The following is a 17,443-nucleotide window of genomic DNA, read 5'->3' as shown; positions in this document are numbered from 1 at the left end:
CTATTGTTCATACTTATGGCATTAAGGAAAAGGTTCCACATTTTCCATTTGAGGTTCATTCTACTATATCTGTGAGTGCTTCTTGGACTTTTAGGCATTAGGCAACTGTTTTCCAAATTTGAAAGGCTGCCACCTGGTTCTCTTTATCATTCATTTTCTAAGGTTTACCAGGTGGATATTTAGGCCTCATTTAATGGGGTAAAGTCCTTAAGGCAGCTCTTTGAGCTGGAGGCCCCCAGCCCCCAGTTTACTCTTATTTGGATCTGTTAGTGTTTTGTTTTGGACAACCTAATCACCTCTGAATATTAAATCCTTTGTCCCTTACTAAGAGATAAAGAAAACAAGATTTGTGTACTTACGCAAAAACAGTTTCTTAGAATTCATTAAATGACACAGGTCCCACCTCTCTTTTTTTATGATATATTCCTAAGTGCTGCTTTTTTTTACCAAATATAAGCATGCTTTAGATTGCGAGGGGGTATAACTTTTTGGCCAACAGTTTTATCATTTGTCAGTGTCCAAATACTCCTTTTAAGTGGCTTAATGAACTCCAAGAAATATTTGTACTTACGATAAGAAATATGATAGCAAGTACAAAAATCTTATTATTTTTACCCAGTCCCCCAAATTGCCAGGAAATGCTAAACCCCTTCCTCCTTATTCTTAAACTCCTCACTTTCTTTTTTTTTTCCAAATGATTTTTATTGAATTTTTACAAAACTGCACACAAATTGTGTATCAAATCACGGTAACAATAGCGTTATACAAAATAGGAGGCTCTACAGAGATTGGGTATTGCTATATGAGATTGTCTTCCATTATATGAGTATCAAAAAATATATTCCAACATTACTCTCAAATTCCCTGGATAAGCTTAAGACAGTACTAATGTAGCAGGCTCCTTGTACAAGAGGATTCAGAAGGAATCACATGATCAGCAGTCAGTCCTTTCTCTCTCTCTCCTATTTGTGAAACCTGGGCATTCTGCCAAGTTCATGACTCATCCACTACACAGCAAAGAACGCTGGGAGAGGGAGGGAAGGAGGAAGTAAAGGGGAGAGAAGAGAGACACGAGGCTGGAGAAAAGACAGGGACACGTGGAGCCCGTCCAAGCAGGGGAAGAGGCACTACAGCACCCAGTGCGGATAGAGGGACCCTGCTGTGTGTTCAGAGTCTGGTGAGCTGTCCCCCTGGAGAGAGTAAGACACACCATTCACACTTTGCATATAGACTGGGACATCCGCACCCCACTGCTGGGATCTCACCCATCCGGGGCCCTGTGCAAGCCACAGATCCCCCTGCCTGCTTTGCCCCTCACCACCAGTGTAATTGAGACTGTCTGCCCCGGGGACTGACACATACTGGGAGATTGCATCCTGCGACTGCCCCTGGTCTTGGGGTGCTTTGTGTTGCGTTTAGACACTGAGGTTGGACCCTCTCAGCCCAGAAACCTAGTGAAATTGGATGTAACCCACACCAGCTGAAACTCCAAAGAAGCCTTCAGCTGCTATTTAATTCATTGTAAGGACTAAACGTGCACCAACTAGAGCTCCACCGTTACAAGGACTGAAGTGGGGGAATCTGGCTTAGTAGCTTTATTAGAGGTACCTCTTTATTGCATTCTGTTCTGACTCTGAGGTGATTTTTGGCTAACGCCCCTCAGAAGCAGAATCATACACCGGTGTGGGTAATACATTTCATTGATAGAGCATAAGTACGTTTATTTGTTTGATATCAGTTGTATTCTGCTTAAAGTGCAACTCTGCCATCCGGAGACTCTTGGCTGTGAAGCCCTCTAGTGGCAGACCAAATTTACTGCATTGCATGAAAGAAGAAAAGTAAATTTTGAAGTTGAAAGGGGAACCCCACCCCTCTACACTGCATTTCATTCTCCATAAAATTGTTCTTGTTTCATTTAACCCTGTGTCAGCAAATTTCTTGGCGGGGTATTTGCTATTCATTACCAGTTGTGCCAGAGGGATTGGGTTTGCTTAGGGTTGGATCTATTGAGCGCAGGACCCATAATATATTCCAGCTTGTCCCAAGGGGCAGTGCTACACTAACATTGGGAAAAACACATCATGACATGAATTTCTTAACACATCTAGAATTTAATGTCCAAACTGATATACATTCCAAATGTTCCACTGTACTTCAAAGTGACTTATTTTGCCATCTTTAAAAGCCATAATTTTCTCATACTTGTAAATATCTTTGACTTGATTATAACTTATCTTACGCTTGGGGTTTCATTGGATTTCCATTTCCTCATAATTATTGCTCTAGCTGCATGAAGTATTTGCAAGCATACAGGTCTAAGATTGGTAGGGATCCGATCTATATTAATACTAAGGATAGCTAAATCAACTGACGGTGTAATGAAACAGCCTGTTATCTGAGATATTAGTTAAAATATTTCAGCCCAGTAACTACATAAATTTAAGCATGACCACAGTATATGAATTAACGTGCCTGTATTACCGCATCTTCTCCAACACTCATCAGAAGACTTAGGGTAAAATTTGGCTAGCATATGGAGTAAAATACCATCTTACATTTTTTTTTTGCTAGTTCCCAATGGTTAGAACAACTCGAGTATTGATAATTAGATGCAAATGCTTTAGTCCATTGTGTGTTTGAGTATTCGCAATTAAGATCTTTTTCCCATTTGAGTATCTGTGACATTTTACTTAGGATGATTTATCATTAAGTAGGTCATAAAACAGAGAAATGCCTTTTGCTTTAGTACCTTCTGAAGTCCAGTACGACCACGCCTTAAGAGATACTCGCAATGGATTTACATTTAGATTCTGTAGCAAGGAGAAGGTTCTTATATAGGTAAATCTTTCTCCCTGTGGTAAAGAATGGTCCCTTACCAGATCCTCGAATGAACGCACCCCTTTTTCGTTTGAAATGTCACTTAAAGTTGTCAAACCTTTATCTATCCATTTCGTGAAAGAAATATTTGGTATTAGAAATTTTAAGGATTCTATAGGGATAGAGACCTTTATACAATCATTGTGTGTGCCACCAAATTTAATGAATTCTTGCCATGCTTGTAGAGTGGATGAAATAATCGGGTGTCTCACCACCTGCTGTGGAGATTTGTTTCTACTAATCATTAATAAATTATAAAGATTGTTGGGGAAAACCCAATCGTTCTCCAAGGAACTCCAGTGTTTCAAATGTGAGGGTAGAAACCAAAATTTAGACACTGTGTAATAGTATTTTAATATGGGGAATCCCATACCACCCACTGACCTCCTTTTCATTAAGATTTTACGTGAACACCGCACCTTGCTGTCCGCTCACACAAATTTAGAGAGCATAATTTGCATTCAGGTAAAAAAGGAATGATGGATGCAAACTGGAATAGTTCTAAAATAATAAAGAATTTTAGGTAACATAATCATTTTATATGCTGCCAGTCTCCCTGACCAAGAGAGGCAGAATTTTTTCAGATAGGAGATCTCTTTTTGTACATCCATAATTAATGGTAGAAAATTAGTTTTGTACACGTCAGTTATACGTGGAGTTAATTTTTTTCCTAGATATTGGATTGGCTCAGCAGCCCAATGGTAAATGAATTTCAACTCTAAGAGAAATTGGGTCTGATGATCTATGTGTAGCCCTCAAACATTGGACTTAGAAGCATTTACTTTATAGTAAGAAATTCTATTAAATTGCTCTATGACATCATGTACCTCCAGGAGGGACCTCAATGGGTCTTCCAGGGATAGAATCACGTCATCTTCGAACAACGTAATAGTGTGTTGTCGAGTTTTGGATGAGAATCCTTTAATGAGTGGATGTGATATAATTTTCTCTGCCAACGGTTCCATGAGAAGGGCGAATATTAGCGGTGAAAGGGGACATCCCTGGTGCGTGCCATTAGTTATCTCAAACATTTCTGAATACATTCCTTCCGTAAATACATGTGCTGAGGGATTGGAGTATAGTGTCATTATAGCTGAATGCATAAAGCCCTGGATACCAAATCTATCCAACACCTCTGACAAATACCCCCAGTGAATCCTGTCAAAGGCCTTTTCCGCGTCCAAGGCCAGAAGCAGAGAAGACCTTTTCCTCCCATCTGCCAAGTGTATCAGATTCAGCATCCTCCCAGTAGCGTCTGGGGCTTGGCGCCCCATAACAAAGCCCACCTGGTCTTTTTGTATCAATTCTGGCAAGCACTTAGCCAATCTGTTTGCTAACAATTTGGAGTAAATTTTTAGGTCAACATTCAGTAATGATATCGGCCTAAAGTTTTGAGGCGTCGTAGGTGTTTCCCAGGCTTAGGCAAGGTAACTATCTGTCAGGACGCTGGTGCTCTGCAGCGTCGTGCCGGGCGGCGCATGCGCAGAACACCAGGCCTCACTAGCGGACAAGCGACGGGACCTGGGAGTGCACAGCGGCGGCGGTGTTCGCGCATGCACACTCGCGATCGCGGACACGCGCCCAGCACCAATGACAGCGCGGGGTGGGCTATTTGAATGAGGAACCAGGTATGTCACATTGCCGTTTGGTCTTACCTGTTCTGTTCCTGATATTGTGTTCCTGTGTATTCCGTTGCCGACCTCTGCTTGTTCCTGATCCTGCTATTCTCCTGATTAACCCCTAGCTTGCCTGACGATTCTTTTGCTTGATCTCTGGTACCGCTCTGCCTGCTACCTGCTGAACCTGGCTTGTGACCCCGACCTTTCTCTGCTTGCTCCTCCTGTACCACGCTGCCCGCACGATACCGACCCGGACTGTCTGACTACGCTTACTTCACCTGACAATCCATCCATCCTGCACGGATCACCTTTAGTAAGTCTGCCTGCCTCTTCCCATCAGACTCCGTTCCTGCACTCCCCTGCCAGTACTCTCTACCACAGCCGGACGCACTCAGGGGTCGTGACCTGGTTCCAGTCTGCACCAAGTCCATCCCCACCATCAGGGGCCCTGGTGAATAGCAGGCTGGGACTTAGACCCCGCGCCCTGAGGAAATCCGTGCTGTGGGCTGCTAGAGACACTGCCAGGCGGCACCTAACACTATCATTGCTGTTAACATTTCAGATAAAAATTCAGTTTTGGTCACAGCTGCATTAAAAACTGGGATCATATGAGGTATAAGAATTGACTGATACACTATGTAGTATTCCACAGAGTATCCATCAGGACCCAGTGACTTGTTATGGGGCAAATGTATTATGAGTGTACTGACCAAGATAAACTTTGAGTTTATAAAATCTAGATCGTTGTCTGACATCTTAGGCAAAGAAATTGAATCCAAGGATTGATTTATAAACCCCGGGGCTGGTTGTGGAGTAGAATTATCACCATTTAAATTGTATAATTTCCTATAATAGTTACTAAATGAGTTTGCAATATCTTTGGGATTGTAAACCTTAGATCGAGTCGTGGGATCTATAAGAAATGGTATCTTTTGCCTGTGAACCTTTTCTTTCACCTTATTGGCCAGTAACTTGCCCACTTTATTTCCATATCTCTAGTTTTAAAACTTAAATATGCTGATAATGTTGACCTATTAATAAAGATTGTAAGTTCTGTCTAGCCTTAAACAATTGGTCTCTAAGCTTTTGAGAAAGTAAAAGTTTTGTTTTCTGCCTCTAAATTTGTTATATTCTAGAACAACTCATGCAACTTCTGCTTTCTTTGTCTCTTTACCTTGGAGCTAATTTGAATAAGGAGGCCCCTCAAGTAGACCTTGTGTGAGTTCCACAGTGTGAAGGGATCCATAACTGGGGGGCGTTAATTTAAAAAAAATTCCTTTAGCGCTTTATTAATTTCTTTTTTATGAATCGAATGAGATAGTATTGAGATATCATTCCACCATCTATTTGCTCTTGTTTCAGTATGGATTTCCCCCACGCAGATGGATATTGGGGCATGATCAGACCATGTTATAGTATGGATCTCAGATTTGTTAATGTTTTGCAATAAAAATTTGTCCACCCGGAACATGTCTATCCTAGAATATGAATGATGTACATGGGAGAAAAATGTGTAATCCTTTTCTGAGGCATGCTGACACCTCCACACATCGAACATATATGATTTGGATTTAGGCCCCGATAGGACAGAGCAGTCCCTATCTCGATTTACAAATGCATTGAAGTCACCGTACAAGATCACATGACCCCTGCGCAGGGACTCAACCTTTTCCCATAGTTTATTGAGAGACCTAATCTGTTTAACATTTGGCAGATAGACATTGACCAGTGTATATACGACATTGTTTCACAAATTAGTATGATATATCTGCCATGATCATCATATACTACCTCTAGTTGTTTAAAGGCAACCGTATCGTGAACTGCAATAAGTACTCCTCTTTTTTTCTTATTCAAATTTGAACAGAAAATATATGGGAAATTACAATGTTTAAACATCGGTGGCTTTTGAGAAGAAAAATGTGGCTCTTGCAGACACACTATGTCGCAATCCAATCTACAGGTCTCCTTCCAGACCAACCCTCTTTTAACAGGGTTATTCAGACCCTTTACGTTGAAAGAAGAAAATTTGTAAGACATGGTGATACACTAGATGGAGGCAAAATAACCTTAATCAGTGAATTGGGAGGTATTGTACTACCTGCAGCTTCTCTGAGATGAACGCCCACTGGAAAGAACCCTAAGGTATGTCAGGGATATTGTGAAATCCAATAGAATGTAAAACTTCAAATGGTAAATTTTTATAGCACTATTACGGAACAGGAGACAAAATAATTTTTATCCCTCACTGACTGTTCTGAGCTGCTAAGTAAAAACTGGTGATTCTTATCAGAATCTGAGTAGAATGATACCACTAGTATACCTGTGGGTAAAAAGACAAAATGTCCACATCTTAAACAGGCTCACCGGAATGTATACAAACGTTTGAGTGACAAAACAGACAGAGTCAACCTGCTTCCACATCAGATCCAGCATGTGAAGCTTTAGAGAAGTTTTGGCTTTGATTAAATTGACGAGATTCCAGTATGTTCCAAGCTCTGAGCAGCTTCAGGCCCTCCTTTACAGACGTAACAGCATAAGTAGTGTCATCTTTTGTGATTATCAGCTTGCTGGGTACGTCCAACAGTATAATATGTGGTGGTTGTTTAAAGGTTTTGTTATCGTTAATAGCTGTCTCCTTTGTTGCATCGTATATGCTGAGAAAATCTGCAAAAAATAGAAGTCCCTGTAGACTGGAAGGGAGATTATCTTTTCTCCTAGTGATCATCATCAACCTTTCTTTAATATGATAGAAGTGGATTCTAGCAATAATTCTCTTGGTAGATGATCCGGAATATGCTTAGGCTTAGGTAACCTATGAATACGGTCTATTATTAGTTCTTCTGGGGTGATTTCAGGAAGTGCTTCTTGAAGTATGATAGCAAAGAACCCCTTTAATTCAGATGGCTTAATTGACTCCGGAATCCCTCTTATTTTAATATTGTTATGTCTAGACCTGTCCTCTAGGTCTGCCAACTTTGCTTTTATCCCATTCAAGTTATCATCTTGAGCATTGTGTGAATCTACTAGCTCATTAAAAGTGGTTGCAAATTCACCCATCTTGGATTCAATGTGTGACACTCTATTAGAGACTGATGCTCATTTAAATTGCTGTGCCAAGGACATTATATCAGAGTGAAAAGTTGTACGCAGAGATACCAACATATCCTTAAATATTGTGTCCATCACTGGTTGATTAGATGTGGGAAATTCTAAGGGGAAGTCATGTAACTCTCTTGTATCTTCTAATGAGTTGTCTAAGTCACTCACCCCCTGAGAGGAAGTATAATTCTGGATGCAGTTGATGAAGACCGGGACTGAGAAGTGCAGCTGGAACCTGTTTCTTGCTGCTTAGAATGTCTGAGGGATGATCCCTGCTCCGGATCATGCCTGTGTAGTGTGCTCGTGGTGCTGCCAGCGCCATCTTGCTCAGAGAGGCCCGTGGTTGTGAGAAGAAATCCGTCATCCTCCCCAGTTTACCCCTCTCTTTTCTATTTCTATCTCAGGGGATAAGTGGCAACATAAAACGAGGGTCTGTGTGGCTGAAATTCTGGTGAGCCCGTTCCGGCCAGAGCTCCTTCACTGTGTGGCCATCTTCTCCGGAGCTCGGCCACGCCCCTGGGCTCCTCACTTTCTATAGGTTACCAATCAAGGCTAGCCAGAAAATCTAACTGGCAGACTACTGCTGTTGGTCTTTTTGCGCTTGGTCACAATAACTTGCCGACTTTACACTATTATGCACACATGGCCTATATACACTGCTCAAAAAAATTAAATTAAGACTTTGAAAACACATCAGATCTCAAAGGAGAAAAATATCATGCTGGATGTCTATACTGACATGGACTGGGTAATGTGTTAGGAACGTAAGGATGCCCCATCATTTGATGAAAATGAAAATTATCAACCTACAGAGAACTGAATTCAAAGACACCCTGAAAATAAAAATGAAAAAATGATGCAGCAGGCTAGTCCATTTTGCTGAAATTCTATTGCATCAACTCAAAATGGTACTCAGTAGTTTGTATAGCCTCCACATGCTTGTATGCATGCCTGACAATGTTGGTGCATGCTCCTAATGAGACGACAGATGGTGTATTGGGGTATTTCGTCCCAGATCTGGACCAGTGCATCAATGAGCTCCTGGACAGTCTGAGGTGCAATCTAGGGGCGTCGGATAGATATCCCAGAGGTGTTCTATTGGATTTAGGTCAGGCGAGCGTGGGGGCCATTCAATGGTATAAATTCCTTCATCCTCCAGGAACTGCCTGCATGCTCTCACCACATGAGGCCAGGCATTGTCATGTACCAGGAGGAACCCAGGAACCACTGCACCAGCGTAGGGTCTGACAATGGGTCCAAGGATTTCATTCCGATACCTAATGGCAGTCAGGGTGCTTTTGTCTAGCTTGCAAAAGGTTTGTGCATCCCTCCATAGATATGCCTCCCCAGATCATCACTGACCCACCACAAAAACGGTCATGCTGAACGATGTTACAGGCAGCATAACGTTTTCCGTGGCTTCTCCAGACCCTTTCACGTCTGTCACATGTGCTCAGGGTGAACTTGCTCTCAACTATGAAAAACACAGGGCACCAGTGACGGACCTGTCAATTCTGGTGTTCAATGGCAAATGCCAATCAAGCTCTATGGTGATGGGCAGTGAGCACAAGGCCCACTAGAGGACAATAAGCCCTTAGGCCACCCTTATCTGTTTCTGATTGTTTGGTTAGAGATATTCACACCAGTGGCCTGCTGGAGGTAATTTTGTAGGGCTCTGGCAGTGCTCATCCTGTTCCTCCTTGCACAAAGGAGTAGATACTGGTCCTGATGATAGGTTAATGACCTTCTAAGGCCCTGTCCAGCTCTCCTGCCTGTCTCCTGGAATCTCCTCCATGCTCTTGAGACTGTGCTGGGAGACACAGCAAACCTTCTGGCATTAGCACTTATTGATCCATCCATGATGCCATCCTGGAGGATTTGGGCTGCCTGTGCAACCTCTGTAGCATCCAGGTATTGCCTCATGCTACCAGTAGTGACACTGACCCTAGCCAAATGCAAGAATAGTGAAAAACAGCCAGAAAAGATGAGTAGGGAAAAAAACTGTCAGTGGCCTCCACCTGTAAGGCCATTCCTGTTTTGGGGGTCCTCTCATTGTTGCCCATCTAGTGCACCTGTGATTAACAACCCCCTCTGCTACTTAACTGAACAGATCAATATCCCAGGAGTTTAATTGACTTGATGCTATACTCTGATTAAAAAGTGTTCCTTTAATTTTTTTGAGCAGTCCACTTTCAGAGTAAATAGTAACCATGTGATTCACACTGCAATTAACCTGTCGAAATGTTATAAGTACATTTACATTGTTATAATAAAGCAATCAGGGTCATCTCTAAATTATTTGTTGTTTGGGAATTAGAAAATGTTCCGTTGGCTTTGCTTTATATTATGTCTGAATTGCAGTTTTTAAAGTAGCACACTTCACAATACCATTCTGGATACCGAATGATTAATCAGAGAATCATTCCTTAGAAGGCAAGGTACATATCTGATCAACTTTATTCAACCTCATGATACGGTATCATTCTGCCTCAACTCTTCCCTTCTTGTGCCCCTGTAACCTTCTCTACCCTTGTGTGGTTATCTCTTGAACTGCATTGTTTTCCATCCTCAATCTGTGACCTGACACTTTTGTGTCCCTGTCAATGACATATATTGTGTTTTACATTTAGAACACTTAGATACATGAGATAACAAGACTTGTGTATCCTAAAGCTAAAATTTTATTTAGGTGCAAGTAAATAAATCAGAAGGATGCTTTTACTGTTATATATGCCTAATTCAAACAGCAGACAGGTTTTAAAAGACCAAAAGAAATATAAAGAACATAAAAGGCATTATTTAGAACTATAACTGCATGGAAAATTGAGCGCATCACGTGAAACAAGCCCGTGAAGGTGAACCATGTCTTACCGAGCCTATTCATTTTTTTTAAAGATTAGATAGGTAGCACTCCTGCTGCCTTTAAGTTGTTGGCACATCCAAACTAAAATATTTCAGTTTTAGGTAGATGCTGGATGGTTTTATAGAGATTTCAAGACAGGGAGGGGGGCTGAACTACAACAAAATTTAAACAGGGTTTGTTTGCTATACTGCATTAATGGAGAAGTAGGGCCCTACTTCTCCTGTGGGTAACATGAGTGCATTTAGTTCTGCACTTCTGTGACACGTATTCAGCCATCAGTGAACTATAGTCTGCTGCCAGCTGACGTCAATGTGCAGGTCCAGGCTCTGGTGAGAGATCCCGACCTTTAAAGTTGGGATCCACCCAGATTCCTGACCAGCAGCTGGCTCAGCCTCTCATTGAGCTGCTGAGAGACTTCAGGTGCTCCTACTCCCTCCCTGGTGCATCTGTGAATGCTGGAAGGGCAGAGCAGAGAGCTGATGACTGCCAGTCACTGGTACTCTGCTCACTGAAGTCCAAGAACCAAGGGATTAGCAATCTTTGTTGCTGCATCCACCTAGGTGAGTATGTTTGTTTGTTTTTTTAATTCCCAAACTTCTCTTTTAACTAGACTTCACTAAGTGTAGCAGGAGGTTGTGAACGTTTCTCAAAGGGCTGGGCCAATCAGGGTAAACGTACTGCTTGAATCCCCAGTCTATTACATGAAACCAATGAGCTATTCAACCAGCCAACAGCTACTAAACGGTACTAGTTTTGAGTGGACTGGGCCTTTCATAATTGTAGATAATATGTTTCTCCTCTTCCTGGTAAGATTTACAGCTCACTAATCTGGTATAGAAATGTCTATGTTGCAAGGAAAGATCAAAAAGAAAAATTTCCTTACTCACTACAGGACACAGCAGTGCTGTAGGGGTTGGAGGATGAAGCTATAACAATGCAACAGGTGGCACCTAGGCATTCAGCACTTCAGAAAGTACTAAATGCTGAAAAGACTGAGAGAAGCTACAGCCCTGGAACAGAGTGATGATAGGGAACACGGGTCACCGGAGATGTGAGCATAACAGCTCCTCTGTGGCAAGGAACTGCAATTGCCCTTCATTTGATTTATGTGACTAACAGGGTCAATTTAATATTAGTAACAGACTGCATCATGTACTGTAAGTCATTTTTTTATTTTGCCCATAGTTACACTTTAAATGGAATCTTAATGGAATCTTGGCAGAACAACAGCCTCTTATCTGTCGCACAGTGCTATCCAACCTTCCTCAGAGTGTATTCCTCTGTAGATTATGTCGAGAGGTGGCAAAGTTTGAATAAATTTTCTCAGATAAGCAGAAGTCTGCAGAAAGATTTTTTGTGTTGAGAACTTCTGGCCTGCAAAATTCCTTATTCAGGATTGAGTGTTCCAACAACAATGTGTTACCAGTAACCAGTGGATTTTACACAGCTGGGTAACCGCTGTAAGAAAACTGGACGAAAAATAAAAATCTTTTCCTGTATTGTATTTACTTTGTATGTATTTACCCTTGCAGTTGCCCCCCCTCACCACTGCAAAGGTTAGCTTGTGTTTTGTCTATGAAATTATAAATAGGGTGATATACAGCACTTACCTTATACCTCATTCCAGCAAGCTTTCTTCTTGCCATGCAACCATTTCCCTTGACAACGTTAATTAATACATTACTGAGATAATATGAAAGCTACCATTTCTGAATCAATGACCAGAAATAAGCACACAGAAAATAATGGTATAGTAAAGCCAATAATCCTGATCTGTAAACGTGTTCTAAGTCACTTACTCAAAAAAAGCAACCAATATTTTTAAGTAACCTTCATATTTTTATTTTCAGATTTGTATGTGGATGTAGTTAAAATAAAATTTATGACTCACCTGTAAAACCCATTTTCTTGGAGTACATCAAAAGACACAGGGTTAGATTTAGCTGGATTATACTTTTACCTTCATGTGATTTAAACACTGGCAACCAAAGTTGCAAAGACAGCCTAGTATTGTCTAATCTATTCCACCTAGCAATGGGAAAAGGCTATAGACTCAAACAATGACTTTTCTATTCCACCTAGCAATAGGAACTTTCGGGAGAGATAAAGAGGGAATCCAATTATCAAAAGAAAGCTGTAACTAACAAGTAGACTAAAAACAGTACATCCCACATCTAGACAGTGAAGAGAAATTTCCTTGGAATGTTTTAGAGCAAGAGGTGGAAAGAGAGAACCACCTTGGGGAGGAGAGAAGCCTTAGGTCGCAGGACAATCTTAACCCTGTGTAACACTAGCAAGAGTTCCCTATAAGATACAACCAGGTTTCTTTGCAGACCACAAACTCAGAAACTCACCTTTTAGAGCACGTAGGAAGGCAATCTTGCAACTGAGGTCTGCCAAGAAAATATCCCTGATGAGTCCAAAGGGCAATCTCTGAAATGCTGATAGAATCAAGTTGAGATCCCACAAAATCATTGAGTAGGTCAAAATCTGCCCTTTAATGGTGCCCAAAGCCACATGCTGATCGAGCCTAGACTGGAGAAAAATCAGGTCCCACAGAATACTTTATGGGATGGAATTTCCTAGTCATGCACATGCAAAATAAGCCCTCTAGCTGTAATTGTATACTTGCTGTTAACTGAGGAAGTCTGCCTCAGTCAGAACATGAACATTTTCACAATCCAGAATGAGGTCTGCGTCTTTATGACCCAGCATTAGAGGTCAGGCCTCCATGTTTTTCTGGTGGAATCCAGGTACCTTCCCACAAGGCGCAGTTGAGAAAACAATCAATCCTGAATGCCACAAAAATAGAAGCCACTCTGGCCATGTAGCAGCTGGGAAGCTTGCTAGAAGAGTCTTCAGGAAAAATGACACAAACATTTTGGAGTGTAAAGGGGAGACAATGCCCAGGGGAGTGGGGACAAGGCACTGTTATGGAAGAACAAGGCACTGACACTAATGTTTCGGAAAAGGGAGGAGGACAAAGCACTAACATTACTGTTTTGGAGAGGGGGAGGGGGGCAGGGCATTAACACTAAAGTTTTGGTGGGGGACAAGGCACTGACACTAAGGTTTTGAGGAGGGGGGGACAATACACTGGCCACTATTGTTTGGAGGTGGAGGGTGACAATACACTGACCACTATTGGTTTTAGAGGCGAGGGGGAGGGGCAATGCACTGACTACGGATGCTGTGAAGAGTGGGAAGACATTATTCTGACCACTACTACTTTGCAGGGGAGGGGAGCAATGCACTGACTACTAATTTTTGGAAAGGAAGAGATACACTGACCACTAATGCTTTGGGGGGGGGGGGTGATGACTAATGTTTTGGGGGGGAAAATGCACTGACTGCTAATGTTTTAAGGGGCAGATGTTCCTCTGTTCAAACTTTTTCCTCTCACCCATGCTGAAGGGTCTACTGTCAGCCCCAAATTCCTCCAATAAATTAAGTTTATATATAACTAAATTTTTTTATTTTAGTTGTGGATAGTGTGGTGTCTTTGACACCACTGGGAGATCCATAATCTCTAATTTTTCTGGTGACCATTGTCTGCAAGAGAGAAAGTGATAAGAAATCAAAATTTTACCAGAACAGGAGATAAGGATAAATCTTCAAATTGGAACATGCATTGCAGTGACAATTGTCTAAAGTGGAACACCCTTCACTGGTTCACAAGTGTTCCTATGGCTTTCTGTTGCATCTTCAAGACAGGATGTGAAGAGAAACCTCTCCAATAGGACATAGACAAGAAAAAAATGAATTTATAAAAATACTTTGAAATTCTATCTTAAAAAAAACCCATTTTGACTGCAAATATGCTTTAATGGCAATCCTGGCAATAATCACTACAACTCATATGAACATATGGATCTTATGACTGACCCAACATGACAGCATGACTGATTAGATGTCATAGTATGATGATCATTATCATACATGAGAGTATGGTGGATCATTTCTTTGAAACTTCTAAAGCAAAATTCATGTTTCAAATTAGCTTGGAGAATGGATGTAGCATGAGTTTTGTTAATGGTAATAGAAGAATTAGACTGATATACTTTATATTAACTGGAGAAAAGTAAGTGTTGACACTCACCATTGGGATTCCAAATATTGTTACTGTAGTGCTGATTTAAACATGAAATCAAACATGCATTTTTCATTACCTTTCCCGCACTTTTTGCTGGTAAATTATCTTAGAAATCATCTTTTTAAATAGCAATATTTTAAGAGTTAATGTCAGTTTGAAAATAAATTCCCCATGTAGGCTGGCACACACTGCGTATTACACAAAGACTTCTGCCAGTCCTTATCTCATGTTTTACTGACAGTACCACTTGTCTGCTTATTAAAACTTCTACGCCATAGATAGGGAAGCTTGACATTTCCGTACAACAATATGTTTTTCCACAGAGCCTTACCTTAAAGGAAAACTTTCATAAGAGAAACAAGGGGGCTCTATCTTTGACCTCTCCTTTTGAAAATGCTGGATGCCTGGCTGTCATATTGGTCCTCTTTCTTAAAGCCCATTTAGCATGATTTGTAGAAAATTAATATCTAGATGCTGATTTTTACTCACCTACTGTAAGTTCACTGTTCATGTACCTCACTGGCACTGCTTTCATTAGGCACGACCGGTCAACCTAGAGCTGAAGTACACTGGTCCCATCATCAGAAGTCTTCAGTGTTCAAAGGACCTCACCACTTGTCACTTTCAAAACCCAAAGAGGGGCCCTCCTTCTTCTCAATGAAGACTCATGATCCATCGACTCTCATGACCATGGATTTTGGTGAATTTTGGGAATAGGGGGAGCAACGAGCAGGGAGGGGAGCTATAAAAAGATTTCATAATAACTTGCTGGGAATAGGCATGCAGATAAAGACTTATGACTTTTCTCAGAAACTCCTTTTAAGACACTTGGGGGGATTTACTAAAACTGGAGCACTCAGAATCTGGTGCAGATGAGCATAGTAACCAATCACCTTCTAACTTAAGCTTGCCCAAATAAGCATTGGTAATAAAACCTGGAAGCTGATTGGTTTCTATGCAGATTTGCACCATGCAATTTTAGTACATAACTCCCTTATTGACTTAAAAAGCATGGCAAATGGCACATACTGAAGGAGGTCTACAATGTCAGTCACCAAACTCCTCCAGTGAGAGGTTTACTTTAAAATCTAGAGGGAGGCACATGTAAAAATAAATATTAGTCAAAGCTGATGTTACAAAATGCACAGAAAGATTACAGGACAAGAACAGTAACAATGAAAAATGATCAGACTTCATTCACCAGTGCAATACACATTCTCAAATGCAGCTCAGAAGCCTCTACAGAAGTTGGAGCTGATATTTATACACAGTGCAGCTCAGAGTTTAACTAGGTTATGCCTGCTATAGTGCCAGGCTGCAGACTATATGTGTAAATGACAGAACTAATCATATTGCACATCAATGCAGTTTGTCAAACAACTGACCACACTTGAGTGTAAAATGCAATACAACGTGTTATTAACCTTTCTGTAAAAGCCAGGTTGTGCATAGAGAAGGTGATTGACTCCAAACAAGTGAGCTTTATTGTAGACTATGAGAGAGCCTTTAATAATTTGGGTATTTTTATGTTGGTACTGGTTCTGCTAGGCATAAAGTATTCATATTTGGTCTCTACACATAATAGAATAACAGCAGAGACCATTACACATACAGTACCTACAGCTTCAGAACTCATAACACATCATAGTTATGGTTGTTTGAAGATTCTGATCACCCAAATCTTACCTGTGCTAATTAGGTAGGATGCAGCGACAAGTCTCTTTCATCCGATTGGACAGGCTGGTTGGGTGGCAGCTTCATTGAGATCTCTAAAGTATTAGACTGAGACCCACAATCAAATCTTCCTCAAATCTGAAGGTTCCCATCTAAGTTGGAATTATGATCTGTGTGTGCCACCCAACCCTGGGAGAAGAGAAATTATTTTTTTTCCCCTGTTAGTTTGTCACTTTTATTTTCAATATTATTTGGTTATAAGGCCCCTAATGATCTGTATGGGTCCATCTGTCAGTTCTTCAGGCAGACCCAATTGGACCATCCATAAGCCTCTATGGACCGGCTGGTGTCGGCAGACAAGTGTCCGCTGACACCCATTGGCATCTGATCTGATCCTGTACACTAAAAACAGATGGGTGGGGATCCATTCCCCAATCATCCGGTGGATTGGATGACAGTTGGATAGAAATGGACTAGCAGTTTTTTTTCCGCCCCATATAAGACAACGGGCTATGTCTGTGTCCGCTCTGCAGCCGCTGAGCAGTTGGATTCGCTGATGGGTCTGCCCCATCTGAAAGGGGCCTTAGTGTCTTACATTGTAACTTCTGTTCTGTTTTTGTAATGTTTTTGTTATTCAAGCAGTTGTAATGATGTTACTACAAAGCTCGGCTAATTCCCATAAAGGGCAGACCTCAAGTCCTGATTCAGAGGTCTGTCCTCTTCCTGATCTAACATTCCATATGGTTTACAGTTAATTTATCAGTATGGTAGGGGTCTATATAGAGAGGAAGGGAAAGAACTGTATGCAAGATTTCGAGAACGTGGTTACTTCCATAAACAAATTAGACGAGCTAGGAAAAAAGTAGCTGAGCGTGATAGAAAAAATCTTCTGCAGATTAAGAAAAAGGAGGCTCTGAGACATGAGAAAAATACAGTGCGGTTAATAACTCAGTATGGGGCCCAGTGGGATAAAGTACGAGATGTTCTCCAAAAACATTGGGAGATCCTAACCAACAACCCAAACCTCTCTTAAATTTTAGGACCCACACCAAAAATGACAGCCCATAGGGTATGTAATCTACAGTAGGTGATATTCTTATGCAATCAGAATTTGTGAAAAATCCGACCCAGAACTGGCTGACCGAATATCCCTGATCGACAGGCATGTTTACCTGTGGGAAATGTCAAATGTGCCCATTTTTAGATGGCACTAAC

General features: G+C 41.3%; 1 long non-coding RNA gene across 1 annotated transcript in view; it reads right to left on the bottom strand.

Annotated features, from left to right (window-relative positions):
* Nucleotides 1-12,972, bottom strand: part of LOC149454720 (uncharacterized) — a 55,447-nt gene extending 42,475 nt beyond the window's left edge. The window contains exon 1 of the long non-coding RNA XR_016314173.1: nucleotides 12,816-12,972. This is a non-coding gene — a long non-coding RNA (uncharacterized LOC149454720). The remainder of the gene's footprint in view (nucleotides 1-12,815) is intronic.
* Nucleotides 12,973-17,443: the final 4,471 nt, after the last annotated feature.

This window comes from Staurois parvus, unplaced genomic scaffold (assembly GCF_062004578.1).
Source record: "Staurois parvus isolate SC_StPar_1 unplaced genomic scaffold, SC_StPar_1.0 ptg000420l, whole genome shotgun sequence".
In the NCBI taxonomy this organism is placed as follows: Eukaryota; Metazoa; Chordata; class Amphibia; order Anura; family Ranidae; genus Staurois; species Staurois parvus.
This window is presented reverse-complemented; position numbering and strand designations above follow the sequence as displayed.